Below are 13,077 nucleotides of genomic sequence, written 5' to 3'. Positions count from 1 at the left end.
CCGGGAGGCTTCCAGCCCTATAAACACAGCCCAGGCAAAGCCTGGTGAAAGCTCCAGCGGATATATTGAGGGAGATCACTGCTCTAGTGAGTCCTGAAAATTCTGGTGCAGTTGTCCAAGTCCTCCCTTTCGTGCCACTAAAGGTTGTAAATTTTACCACAAGTATGCTTCTTTTGATACCAGGTACAGGTCTGCAGTTTCTGAGTGTTTTTTCATTCCCACAGGAACCTGAGAGTTCATTTTTTTTACATACACAAAAAGTTCCCTCAATGCCATGGCCTTTCCTTCTCATTAGCAAGCCCAGGCAGAACACATTATTTTTTTTCAGTGGGTTTTTACCCCATTTTAAAATGAAAGGAAAAGCAATGCAGTCTAGACAGCAGCCCTTAAAGATCATAGCTTTCAGTCTCACCACCAGCAACACCTTAATCAACACCATCATGGCAGAAGTGATTAAGGTGTCAATGTCATCACAGGAGCCATCTTGAATACATTCTCTACCTCCATATTTCCTATTATTTTACTCCTTCCTTGCTACAAAATGTAACTGAAATAACTGTTAACGTACGTATCTCAGAGGAGTTTTTCCAAAATATAGAGATAATTATTGTACTTTCCACTAGCAAAACACAAATAACCAGGGGAGGAGGCTTGGACTAGATGACCTTCAAAGGTCCCTTCCAACCCAAACTGTTTTATGATTCTGTGATTCTATACTTTACACAGAACAAGTGTATATGAGGGCTAATTGCCAGGAGAGCCACATGGACTTGACACAGTCAACAGGCACTGGCAAGGAATTATAAATCGTACATTTCTGGTGGCCCACACATGGATGGTGGGCACTGTGAACCGAGGTGGCTGGAGTCTTTTGCAAAGTCACTGATGAAGAAGAGAAAGATGGAGCAAACTGTAAATGCAAGAACAAATAGACATGGTTATAAACAATCATCTATATATTACCAGAGCTTTTGGTATTGCTGATTTTTTAGAGTCTGTAATACTACATTAACACTGTTTACAAAAACATATTTTCTTTCTGAGGTGTTTCTTGGGGTAAATTCTGAGCTATGTTGTATTGTCTCAAAACCAGCATTATAACCCTCTGAAACTGCAACCGTAGCTCGAACCAGGTAAAGGTAAGAGGAAAACAGCAAAAAAGCTGTCTTCACCACACATGAAACAGTCTGCACTTTACTGAGTTCGAGTGACAGAGTGAGTTGTTTCGAGTTTGCATCCTGAACAATGGATTAGCCACCGGCCTGCTTTTGTGCAGCATGCACAGAAGGCACATAATGAGTAATGAAAAAGACTCCACAGCAAGTCAAGACTCCCACTGAATTATCACTGCTCCCCCAGGTGCACTGTTCGAACAGTCCCAGGGCAACAAGGTTTTAAGTGGGTGGTCACTTTGCTGGTTGCTAACGTAAGTGTCACTGCCTGTGTAACAGCAGCAGCTGGAAAGGAGAACTCAAGAATGGCTACTGAAAACCTGTTACCTGTAAGACCTTTGCCACAGCTCTGTGTGCTTTCACCACTGTGTTGAACAGCCATTCAATCGCAGTCAACAACACCCATTTCTTTTTGAGCTGTCAGTATGTTGGCAACATTTATATATTGCAAAGGTGAACTTGCACTTATTCAGCAAAAGTAAAAGGAATAGAGTTTGCTTGAATAAACATGTCTAACATGCCATGGCATCAGTTGCTTGCTGCTGGGAGAGAAGAACTGAAATGATACATTTTTCATCCCCCGCTAATCCACTGTTATAATGAATGGCCTGTTAAACACCCTCCAAAACTGACAAACTGAGGTTCAGGTCACTCTTGCAACAGTGAGCCCTGTTAAGTTCAACAGACATCGACTACAGTGGTTTCTTAGTATGGGTGCAGAGAGGTATTCACCAGCTAATTAACCTCTGGCTGCACATCTGATATGTCCTAAATCATGGCTGTAACTTTTCAGGTGGATGATCTCCATGATCTGAGATGTCCTTCCAATCTCCAGCTGTGATGCTTGTATGTCGCTGCTTTGGAATATTTTACTGCCATGGGATTTCTTTTATGACATTCAAAATCTCAATAAGTCATTTATGCCCTCTTTTCTCTTCCTCTTTTGGCCTTTTCCTCCTGTCTAATTATACATAACACTTCCTTCTCTTCAGGTACATTAGCAATGGGAAGACAGAAACTTTTGCCTCATTTTCTGTTCAACTGACTAGAATTTGTTTTCCTAACAGCCATCAGACAACCACAGCTCATGTTCACTTGGCTGATTGAGTTCCCTGTGCTATTTGTAAGCTTGATATGTAACACATTTCAAACCAAAACTAAGAATGTCTATTGTTGAGTCATTAAAGCCATTGAACTGTACCAAGTTCATTACCCAGTTGTATGAGCCAGCCATTTAAGAGTCAAAGACTACCACCCTGAAATGTGGTATAGACACAGGCAGGTTTTCCTAGCTGTGGTTCAGTTCACATGCAGACGCTAACTGGACACTCAAAGCCAGGATTAGTCACTTCCAGTAATGCTTTTCCAGGCTGGTTGTAGATAGCACGATTTAAACTTCTCTTTGGTTTGTTTTCAGTCAACAGTGGTAGCAGAATGTGTAGGGCAGACTAATCCAGCAGGAACTCATTATCCCTGAAAATGGGCAAGCAAAAGTGACACACGCAAATTGTTTTCTGTGATTACATTGATGAGTAAAGTTCATACTGTCTTTAGTCAAAACAAATCCTGATAACACTCTGACTCTTTCTTTAGACAGCTCCTAGCATGGAAATTTACCTAATAACCTCCTCTGAATAACTCTGTTTTTTCCCCTTTCTTCCTTTTTACTGTTGTAGATGAAAGGAAGGACTGTATTCTCCTTTTAAGTTTTTTTTTTCGGTATTGACCCTTGCTGATAACTACATGATATTTTTCCTTTTTAAGTGTTTTCAGCCCATCTTCTTTTCTAGCTGTGTGACCATGAGTCACCAGTTTCTGGGGAAAAGGCTGCTTAGCGATGATCTTGCTTGTTCAAAGCTAGTACCAGTGTTGTGCTGCAGCACCATGAGTCTTCACAGCGAAGGAAAAGGAAAAGTAAATTCCTAGCTTTACTCTGTCCCAGGCTCATATAATAGGGTCTCTCTATGTCTGCTCCTTCTCCAGGATCTCAATGAGGGCCCAGAAGAAGTAGTCTTAGAGAAACACAGGTGAGTTGGCCCTTCAAGGAAGTCTGCCATCAACACACACACCCCAGGATTTTCCTTCGGCTTCTGCCATGTAACGTTCATTGTCACTTCTGGCAGCTCTTTCTGTTCAGTTTTAGTCACAATCTAAACCTGTTGCCCTTTTCTGAGCACAGCTCATGACAAGGTGATAATAAGTATTGTGAGGAGATTTAATCCAATGGGTAGATCAAGTCAGCAAATCCTGTATTCAAATGGTCACAGAAGAGCAGTAAGTGTGGTATTTTCTATACGAGTTATAAATAAAACAAATCTGATTATATGTTTGTTGTCCTCTAACAAATGAGGAAAGTGTGTCACTATCAGGGTCAATATTCCTAGGTACAGTTTTGCAGAATGCTGCCCAATGTAATTTCTGTTGATGATTACTGCTGGGGGCTGGAGAGGAAAGGTTTGGAGGAATTTTAAATTTAACTTGGTTCCTCTTTCCACATCATAAAGTCTCCTTCTCTTTTGTACTAAATACAGCTAATATCAGAGAGCTTTTTCGTGAAAATGTAGCCCTTTTTGTTGTTGTTGTTGTTGTTGTTGTTAGAAGAAAGTAACAACCCAATTTTTCATTCTTGCAGCTGTAGAATAAACCTTTTCAGCTCAAACTCACAGAGTAAATTATTAACAGAGTAAGTTACCTAACAAAGGCTAGAAAAATAAAAGTTATGTTCAAAGGGTATTTCTTATTCTTTCTTTTGAGAATACCTTCCTGATATCTAGGAATAAATAGTTTGAAAACTCTTTTGTAAAGAAGAGTTGGAAGTGAGACACCTGACCTCTAAAAACACTCAGCTTGAAACAAAAGTTACAGCGTCTAGAAGCCAGGAGTGAAAAAAAAGTATCATAATGCCAGGTGATGGATTAACGTATTCTAACGTGGATTTAAATTGTCATGCCAAGCCAATATGCTGTCAGTCATGAAAGATTAGTCTGGCATTGTAAAGGTTTTCATCCAACAAAAGTACTGAGAAGTTAAAAGTATGCTGTCTAGTTTTATATCAACACAATGTAGAGTTATATTAAGTAAATATGAAGAAAATTGTATAAGAGGTATAATTGTTGACATGCAGGTTTAGATACAACAAAGGGACCCTTTTAAAATGTCATTGCATTCAGATAAGAAAATGTATCTTTTATCACTTTAGCAAAAGGTGGGGGCAGCCCTCAAAGTATAGTTTCCAAGAAAAATAGGCATTAACTCACAGGGAAGAGAAATTTCACCTTTTCACCAGCTTAATCCACACATGCTTTAGGGATACCTGATACTTTTATTTATGTGTTTCATATCCTATTCCCTTACAAACTTTTTGTTAGCTTAAGTGGCAGGACCTATAAAGGTAGGAGAATTGGCACAATAAAGGCCCTGACACTAAGCAGTCCAAACATGGTTAACAAGCACATGTTGCAGATGCTGCGGAGGGGACGGCCAAGGCAACCCCAGCCTGGGTTCCCAGCTGCAAGCTTCGCTGCTGGCCCATGTGCGGGCACCAGGTCGCAGTGGGCACCTCCTTCTCCCCTGCCCACCCTTCCCAGAGGCAGGGTGATACGGGAGGGACTGACCAGAAATTAGGTTGCTCTCTCACAGAGCTCTAGCCAGAAAATCATTTTTTTTGTGCTGATCACAAGCAAAAATACTTAACCACCCTCCCTCACCAGTGGATGTGTCTTGCACCACAACAGCTTGGAAAATGCAGGTGAATGTTTGCAACTTGTTGTGACACTGAGCTTATACGGGTACAGAAAATGACCAGCAAAGGCAATGGAGGGGACACAAACTTTAGCTGATGCCATTCCACACACCCACCTTGAAGGAAGGGTGATAATATATGACTAATTATGTGAGAAATGCATCTTTGTAGCTGGAGAACAGAAGCCAGAAAATACTCAGTCCTAAACCATGACCCTGAGACGGATTGCTCCTGAGGCTTTGGCCAGCTCACTTCTTTGCTCACCATGTTTGTTTCAACCAGGGAACTTGGAGATGTATACAGTTTGTGGAGAAATAATACATTCAACCCATGGTGGGGCAGCAGGGGGTGACAAATGGCATCATTAATCACTGCTGAGCAGGGAGTGGGGATCCCTTCTCAATTCCCAGGATGATCCTGGGCAGTGGAACCAAAAATTGCAGGAACCCACAATGAAGGCAAAAAGGAAAAACGTCTCCCTCCAGAGTCCGTGCAATTTTTGGTGGATCTGAGCTCAGTCTAGACAAAGTTGACATGTAGCAGTGATCAGTGTTTTGTTAGAGGCCAAATACATTAAAAAAAATGCCATGTGCTACCTCTGAGAAGGTCTTACTATGCAAACCACAAAGTGTCAGTCTTGGGTCTCACCAGCACAGACAACACTCACAGTATGTGAGTCTATGTCAAAGAACAAAGTACACTTCAACAACCACATGGATAGAATGCTACCCTTGACCACACACTAATTCAGGACGGTCCACACATTTACCTCTCTGCTCTGGGCAGCATATTTCCATTACAACCCCTTTCTCTTTGGCCAATCTTTCCTCCACCTGCCTTCTTCTCTATCTTATATTTTATATGTGAATGGGGTAGGGCTCAAAAGCTCAAGAATGCCCTAAGCAGAGGTGACAGTGATTATTAACCCTTCTTGTGTTCACCTCTGACCTTAGAGGATAGGAGGGCTCACTGAGCACACCCCTTGTGCCAAGCTTTGCACGCAGCTTGAGTCCACCTCTGCTGTACCTGGGACATAGTGACAGTGCCTCTGCTGCTGTTCACCATGCCCACACCAGCCCTACAGCCTGGGAGATTTGAGGTGTCCACAAGGTGCCATACTTCCCTCTCTGCCCCATGTTGCTGTTCTCCCTTCTATTTGCAGAGACATCCCCCCAAAACTCAGTTCCTAACACCACAATTCCAAGAATGCCTGCATGGAATGCAGCCCCTCCATGTCTAAGTCCCCAGGTTGACTCCTCCAGAACATGCCCATTACACGCCAGCTGTTCAGACTGTCACATAAGCAGCAGCCCCAGCAGAAAGACCAAGGCCTGCAAGAGCAGAGGAACTGAGATAAGCTTTCACCCTGCCCAGGTAATCCTTGCAGGCCAGAGAGGAGGTACGGTGGCTGCAGGTACGGTGGGAACGTTTAAAGAGCCACCCTGAGTTGTGTTCAGGGAATGAATACCAGATTGCAGTCTCCGACTGGTTGTGTTAGTGTTATATTTATCTTTTGAAAGCAATTCACTGCACTTTAAAAAAAAAAAAATATATATATATATAATTTAAATAGTTCAGCCCTGAAAATGTACTTGTTCTCGAAGTTTCACATCAGCTTTTTGCACAGCTGCCAACCACTTTCACACCCCCTTGCCTAGCCCACCTGTGTAAACACTAGGAAAGTTTCTCTTTGTGAAGCACAGGTAGGGTCTTGTGGCTTGATAATGTGCAAAAAAGGGACAGAGACTTTATTTGCAACACCAGAGGTGGGAAGGATCTGCCTCATCCAAGGTACTGTGCATTTGAGGGTAGCTTTTAAACCTCTTTTACAAATAACACTTGTTTCGAAGTATTGTGTGGGACACGTCTTACATGTCTGACCAAACTAATTTTTTAAAGCCTCTTTAAATGCTTTATGATTGAATGGCATTGAAGGCAGCAGATATGCAAGTAACACTTCATCCCCTCTTATTTACCTTCTGCTTTGTTTCTTAACTGTGCTGAATAACACATTTTATACATATGTTTCTACTGATTTCCAACCTTAGAAGAACTTCTTCAGTATGAATTAGAGTTGATGAATGTATTCTGGCTCCTCTTCTTTCTAGGTTCAATGAGAAAACGGACATGAATTTGATGAAACTGGAAAGTGAGGAACAAATTCATCGTGGGAGAGGTTTCGCGGCCATAATCTGAAAGACTGGGTGATGAACATTGAGGTACAAGGCTTCCAAATCAGTGTTTCCAGGATGGCCTCTGAAACGCACGAGTCAGTATTATGCATTTGGGTTTTACCAGCTTTATGTGCTATGAACAGACCTACTGAAGAGGAATAGAATGTTTCTTAATGAAACCTAAACCACCAAGCACATCAGGAAAGGTGTGACTGCCCCAGAAAGGAGAAGGACAAGGAATAAGTCATTTTCATGCCACTCCACAGCAGAAATCTTTTCCATAACAACTTGTCACAAATTTGACAATGAGAACTCATTGTCCTTTCAGCTTGAATGTGATTACTTTCTCAGAGAAGTTCTATTCAACAAAACACCATTTTCTGCAGTAAAACAACTCCGGGGTCCCAGCACAGCCCTACAAAGAACTGTCTGGGTTTATACACAATGTGTGGTCTATATGCAGCAACTTTACCAGACTTTTCATGCCCGGGCTTGCTCATGCTTGGCGATGAGAAGACAAACAACCAACCCAAAGCAGGGTTTTATTCAGCTCTTGTTCTACCACAGACCCAACCTAGCACACAAAACTCTCATGCCTAGCACAGCAAGAGGAGTACTTTTGCACATCACCCATAGGCTGCACACAGCCATGAGGTGCTCTGGTGCTGAACTAGAAGAAAAAGGAAGACTATACAACTTGCTTCCTGCTTTGTGTGACTGAATTCAAGCTTTTAAAACAGGTTTGTTATTGCCCAGCTGTATTTTAGATGCTACCTTGAGACCAAGAAATTCAACTTGTCTGTTTAGCCAGAGGCAGAAGTTACTCAAATGCTATTGCAGGAGAAGATTAAAAATAATTATTATTGTGGGGAAAATCATGTCTAACAAGCTTGCTTATAGATCTTGTTTAACCAAACAAAGTGTGCTGTGTCAGGCAACATACTAGCCTGTATGTTTTTAAAAACTGCAGACCGGAATGTTACTTTTCTCATATCATGTCCCAGGACAGTGTGCACAGGGCCAGATGTTAATATCTCAGATTCATTTCTGTTCATTTTCTCCCCAACTAAGGCGAAAGAGAAGCAATTCAGGCCATGCTCTAGACATCTCCTTCCCTTCATGAATTCTTGGATTCACTGAGGCTTTTCTGCAGAGAAAGACAGGTACCGCTGCATGGAAGGGAATTTTTTCAGACGAATCTGAGGAGTCACATGTTGGGACCTGTCTATGCTGTGAATGCAATGTTATTATGCTAGTGTTATGGTTCTCAGAAGGTATAAAGCCATGCATTGACCTAAGCTGCTCAGATGCTTTTGTGAAAGGGAAAAAATGCTGGACGTGTGCCCGTTCTTGCTTCTTCCTAGTGCACAAGGAGGGCGATTTCCTTGCTTGTTACTGCTTTCACATTAAGGAAGAGTTTTGCACAGTATGGAAGGGGCTATAAACACCAGTAGAAGCACTGATTAGTATCAATAATTGATAGCAAAGAGGGTGAACCTGGGTTAATTGGGGCTATTTAAAACTCTCGAGGCATTTTCAGTATGATTCATACATATCAAGAGGAAAAGACATCCTAGATAATAATACAGCACAATTACTCCTTCAATTAATGGTCAACAGTGGTCCGAACTGACATGTCGGAAGGTCCCAGGATGATTGTCAGCAAAGGTTCCAGGAAAGACTTGACAGTCTCAACAGTCCCAGGATTTAAAAACAAAAGCCAGGGAAGGTCAATCTGAAAGAAGCTTCAGTTCCTCCTAATATATCAGAAAGAAATATCTTTCAGAAGACATCTTGGAAATGATGATATACATGCGTGTTTACTATATTTAGCATCATGATTACTTAATTCCTCCTGACTCAAACCCACCTTTCCTCTCTACCTCTTCTTCTTGAAGTACTCCAGGAGCTGGCATAGGTCCATCAGAGCGAACAGCCGCATGTCATTTGTGCTGTTTCTCACTGCAGACTCCTACCACAGCCAGCACACACTTCAACATTCAAGTGACAGGGTTTAACCTTTAGCCTTGACAAACTGAAGGCTGTATTGCCCAGGCAAAGAAACATGCTGCTGTATGACAGCTTTAATTTTCCTCACCTACACTTCCAATGTCACTTTCAGAATACAAATAACAAAATGGAACAGGAGCGCCTGCTCCCAGAGCAAGAAATTGTATTTGTCTGCTATAAACCAATCAAGATATTTAAATAAATGAACTAGCTGTAACTAGCTAGTCAATTGTAGTTTTATGATCTTTATTTACCATTAGTCTTAACTACACTGTATTTTTTAAATAAATTCGCATCTTGTTTTTATAGACTCAGATATGCCAACCCAGCAAAGGCAGGCAGGTGACATGGATTGCCCTTTGGTATTTGTAACTAGGCCATTGACGTAGCCGTAATGCATGCCCTCCTGAGGTATATATAAAGGCTGGAGGACTTTGCTGACTGGTGACTCCATCCTCCATTAAGTTTATTCCTGCACATATCTACAAGGCTTACACCACAATATGGAATGCCAGCAATTTACCTGTTTGCTGATGTTGTTGCTGTTTTTTAATATTCTTTTGTTTCTTCAGTTCAGTCTCAGGTTATACTTGTTGACATAATTGTTTTTGTTGTGTCAAAGTGTTTTTCCCTCCTGAACAAGCAGTGAAGTTATTTAACCACATCTCTTCACAATCTGATACTCCACGACCCAGGTGGTGTAGGGTGTGAAAGTACAAAATACATCTCTGCAGACTCACAGTCCTTACATGTATACAGCAGTGAGAAAACTTTTCAGTCTACCTCGAGGCCGCTTTGCACCACCTCTACACACACGCACACACAGAAAATCTGGAAAATTACGAACGAAGCTGTGAAATCTCCCTATCCCATGGTGACAAGCTGCTGGTAAAATCACAGGCGTCATCTAGTGGGCAGCGGGGGAAGCGGGAGCAGCGGCCCGGCGGTGTGAGCCGGGGCAGGGACACCGCGGGGACACGCCGGACGGACAGACTGACTGACAGACTGACTGTCAGACAGACAGCTGCGCTGCCATCCCGCCGCATCCGCCGCAAACACCCCGGAGCTGCCGCCAAACAGTCCCGTTTGTCTGGTTTAAATCGAGGGGGTGATAAGGAGGCAGCCGTAATTCGTGCTTGTCATAAAGACTGAGAACACGTGAACTCACAAAGCAAAAATTCAGATTCTGTCTTAAAAAGGAATGGGAGAGAGAAAACCACCTTTTCTCCATGGTTATTATGAATTCATGGTTTGTTGTTCTTTTATTCATTTACAAATGGTGAGCGGATGCAGAGAAAGGAACATATCTGAGGGTGGATCATCACCTAAAACAACTATTCATATTTGAAATATTATTTGTAGATGTTGTCAGTGTTCACATTTGTGCAGAGTAAATGATTATTTGCAGCTCATTAATTATTATCTTTCAAATGTATGTCCACTGCTATCTAATTAAGAGCATCTCAAGCATCATGGAAGCATTATTCAAAATACAGGTATAGTTACATTGGATGGCAATAGCAGAAAACATTTAAGAACTGGCCAAAGGTCATCGTAAGATTCAGGTGATTGCACCTTCTTTTATCACCTATCAGCGAAGGGAAGCCTACCTATTCACAAATTTGAGCTTATTACAGCAGCAAGCAAAGTTGATCATAGTATTTATTAATCACCTCAAGAAAATGGCACTCTAGAGACATGGCTGTAGGCTGAAAACTGACTTTAAGTATATAATAACTATGCCCTTGCCTAAAACATTACTTTTAAGCAGCCGTGTGAGTGCCATGAAGCTGGGAACGTGTCTGCAGTGTTCACACAGACCAGTCCATCCAGAGCCTGACCTGCTGGTACACAACACCAGCTGTGAAGTGTAAGTACAAATTCACCAGGCAGGAAACCATGAAACAGACAGAGGGCTAGCACTGCCAGCCTGCAAATCATGCCTTCATGTGTCCTTACGACCCCATATCCGTCCACATGGAAGCACTCCACTTTCTAAAGTCAGATTATTTGTGATGTATAGGAGGATCACTCACACCTAGCATGAAAGCTTACAGTAGGATACTGCTATAACGAACGCAAGTCCTATAGCCTCAGTTATAAAAGGCAAGCATTATCAAACTTGAATCACAGCAATACTATGACATAGAAAAAAACATATGACAGGGAATAAGATGGGCCTATTAGTGGGTTTAAGGCTCAGTTGCTGCTCATCTGAGCACAATTTGCTGAGCTGAGAAGAGGTAGAAACAACCTTTGAGAGAGGAAATGTCTTATGGGAGAAAATAATAAGACCTGACAAGGGAGAAGATTAGTCAAGCAGCCTACAGACAATATACAGGTGACTGCAGAGGAGCACCTTTTGCTGGAGCACAGAAGCCCTGGCACTAGTACCCTCATCAAAGATGGTCACAAGGTGTCTGTGATGAAGAAGCTTGGTGTGTGAAATAGGTGGATGGGACCAACTATGCTGAGGAGAGCTGGAAGACAGCAGAGAGAGGGCATGAACCTGTGTTGGAGTAGTTACAGCAGAAGACCAGCTACTAGTCTTGAGGTGGACACAGCTCAGGAAGGAGTGGCTGCAGGATCAAATAGGGGACAGAACTCCACAGTAGCAGCGACAAAGGAACACGTGGTGACTCGATCACATACTGACCTGAAGAAAGAGTGCTCAGCAGCAACAAAACCCTCCTCATCACCTGCTGTCATAGAAACTCCTCAAGCACCATATGAAGCACGTCAAAGCTGTCAGGAAGGAAGGCTGCTAAGAAGTTGATAGTGCTCCTTTCTCCTTTGCACTGACCATCAGCATTAGCTTTGTGTCCAGAGAATAGCTTTTACTCCTTTGAGGGAAGGTACAGAACAGTTTCCAGTCAGCTATACATGTCCCATTTCTGGCTGCTTGGCATTTCCCTCAACCGTCAGCCAAGGCAGCGTCAGCAGGGAGTGAAACTGAGGGACAAACCCTGCTCTGGTGCTGAGCACCTGCAGAATCTAGCAAGAGTCAGAGGCTCATCAGCCCTATTGTGATTTATTAGCTGCCAGAGCCATATCCACAGGTGCCAACTACAAGGCCAAACGTCTATAGCTTATATGTCAGCCCTATTGCTTAGTTCACTGGTGATCACTCTAAAGAGAATGACCAAATGGTTTGCTTCAGGCAGAGGGACCTGAGAAGCTGCATGTCCCTAGCAAGGAAACAGTGAATGCTTCAAGGAGGAGATGGGAGCAGCAGGCTCAGGAGGTCTCTGGCAGTGTGCAGGAGAGGCTCTGAAGACCAGAAAGAAGTCAAGGGAAAGATCATGAGGGGCTTACACATAACTCCTTATCTTGGCAGTACTGGTGTGAAAGCAGGAGGTCTGTTCTCCTATCTATGTAATCCCTTCAGTTTAGCTTAAAGGTTTGCAGCTACACTTCAGATCCATTTATTGTTCCCTTCCTGTGGCTATCTGACCACATACTGTGGCACCCTTCAGGGAGAGTTTGCATTTACCAGGGGAGAAATGTAATCACAACCTGATACTTGTGCAAACAGGCATCAAAAAAGTGAAATTCCTGCCTCAACCACTCCATTTGTGCCTATTTAGTCTTTTCAGGAACAGTACTTGCTACTCTCTTGCTGCTGGCCAGCTCACACAGGGAAGCATGAGGGACCCCTTCGTGCCTTGCTAAAGTATGCGTGCATGCAGCTTTCATAGAAGTGCTTTCAAACACCTCACAGTCTCTCCCGCAGGAGAAGACAGAACTACCTGCAACAACCCTTAAAAGTTACTTGTGCGCAAAAGACAGCTGCAACAGTCTCTAGCCCCATCTCTATACTTCGCTTGTTATTAGGCTTTGAGCAACCAACCTATTTCTGAATGTAGCTCTTTAATAAAGACAGGCCACAAAGTACATACCTCTGTTAAGGCTACCACACCTGTACAAAATGGAGCAAAGAAGAACAAATTGCCTTGCTAGACTCTCCCAAGAAGTGTAG

At 42.7% G+C, this 13,077-nt stretch overlaps 1 long non-coding RNA gene across 2 annotated transcripts in view; it reads left to right on the top strand.

The window, feature by feature from the left end:
* LOC139826515 (uncharacterized) overlaps positions 1-10,601 on the top strand; it is a 51,820-nt gene extending 41,219 nt beyond the window's left edge. Inside the window, exons 3-4 of one of the 2 annotated variants that reach the window (XR_011736624.1) lie at positions 7,023-7,828; positions 8,160-10,601. This is a non-coding gene — a long non-coding RNA (uncharacterized lncRNA). Of the gene's footprint in view, positions 1-7,022 lie in introns of both variants that reach the window. The other variant, XR_011736623.1, reaches the window with a different exon arrangement.
* The last annotated feature ends 2,476 nt before the right edge of the window (positions 10,602-13,077 follow it).

Source organism: Patagioenas fasciata, chromosome Z, assembly GCF_037038585.1.
Source record: "Patagioenas fasciata isolate bPatFas1 chromosome Z, bPatFas1.hap1, whole genome shotgun sequence".
Classification (NCBI taxonomy): domain Eukaryota; kingdom Metazoa; phylum Chordata; class Aves; order Columbiformes; family Columbidae; genus Patagioenas; species Patagioenas fasciata.
The sequence above is the reverse complement of the archived record's forward strand: the minus strand, read 5'-3'. Positions and strand labels throughout refer to the sequence as shown.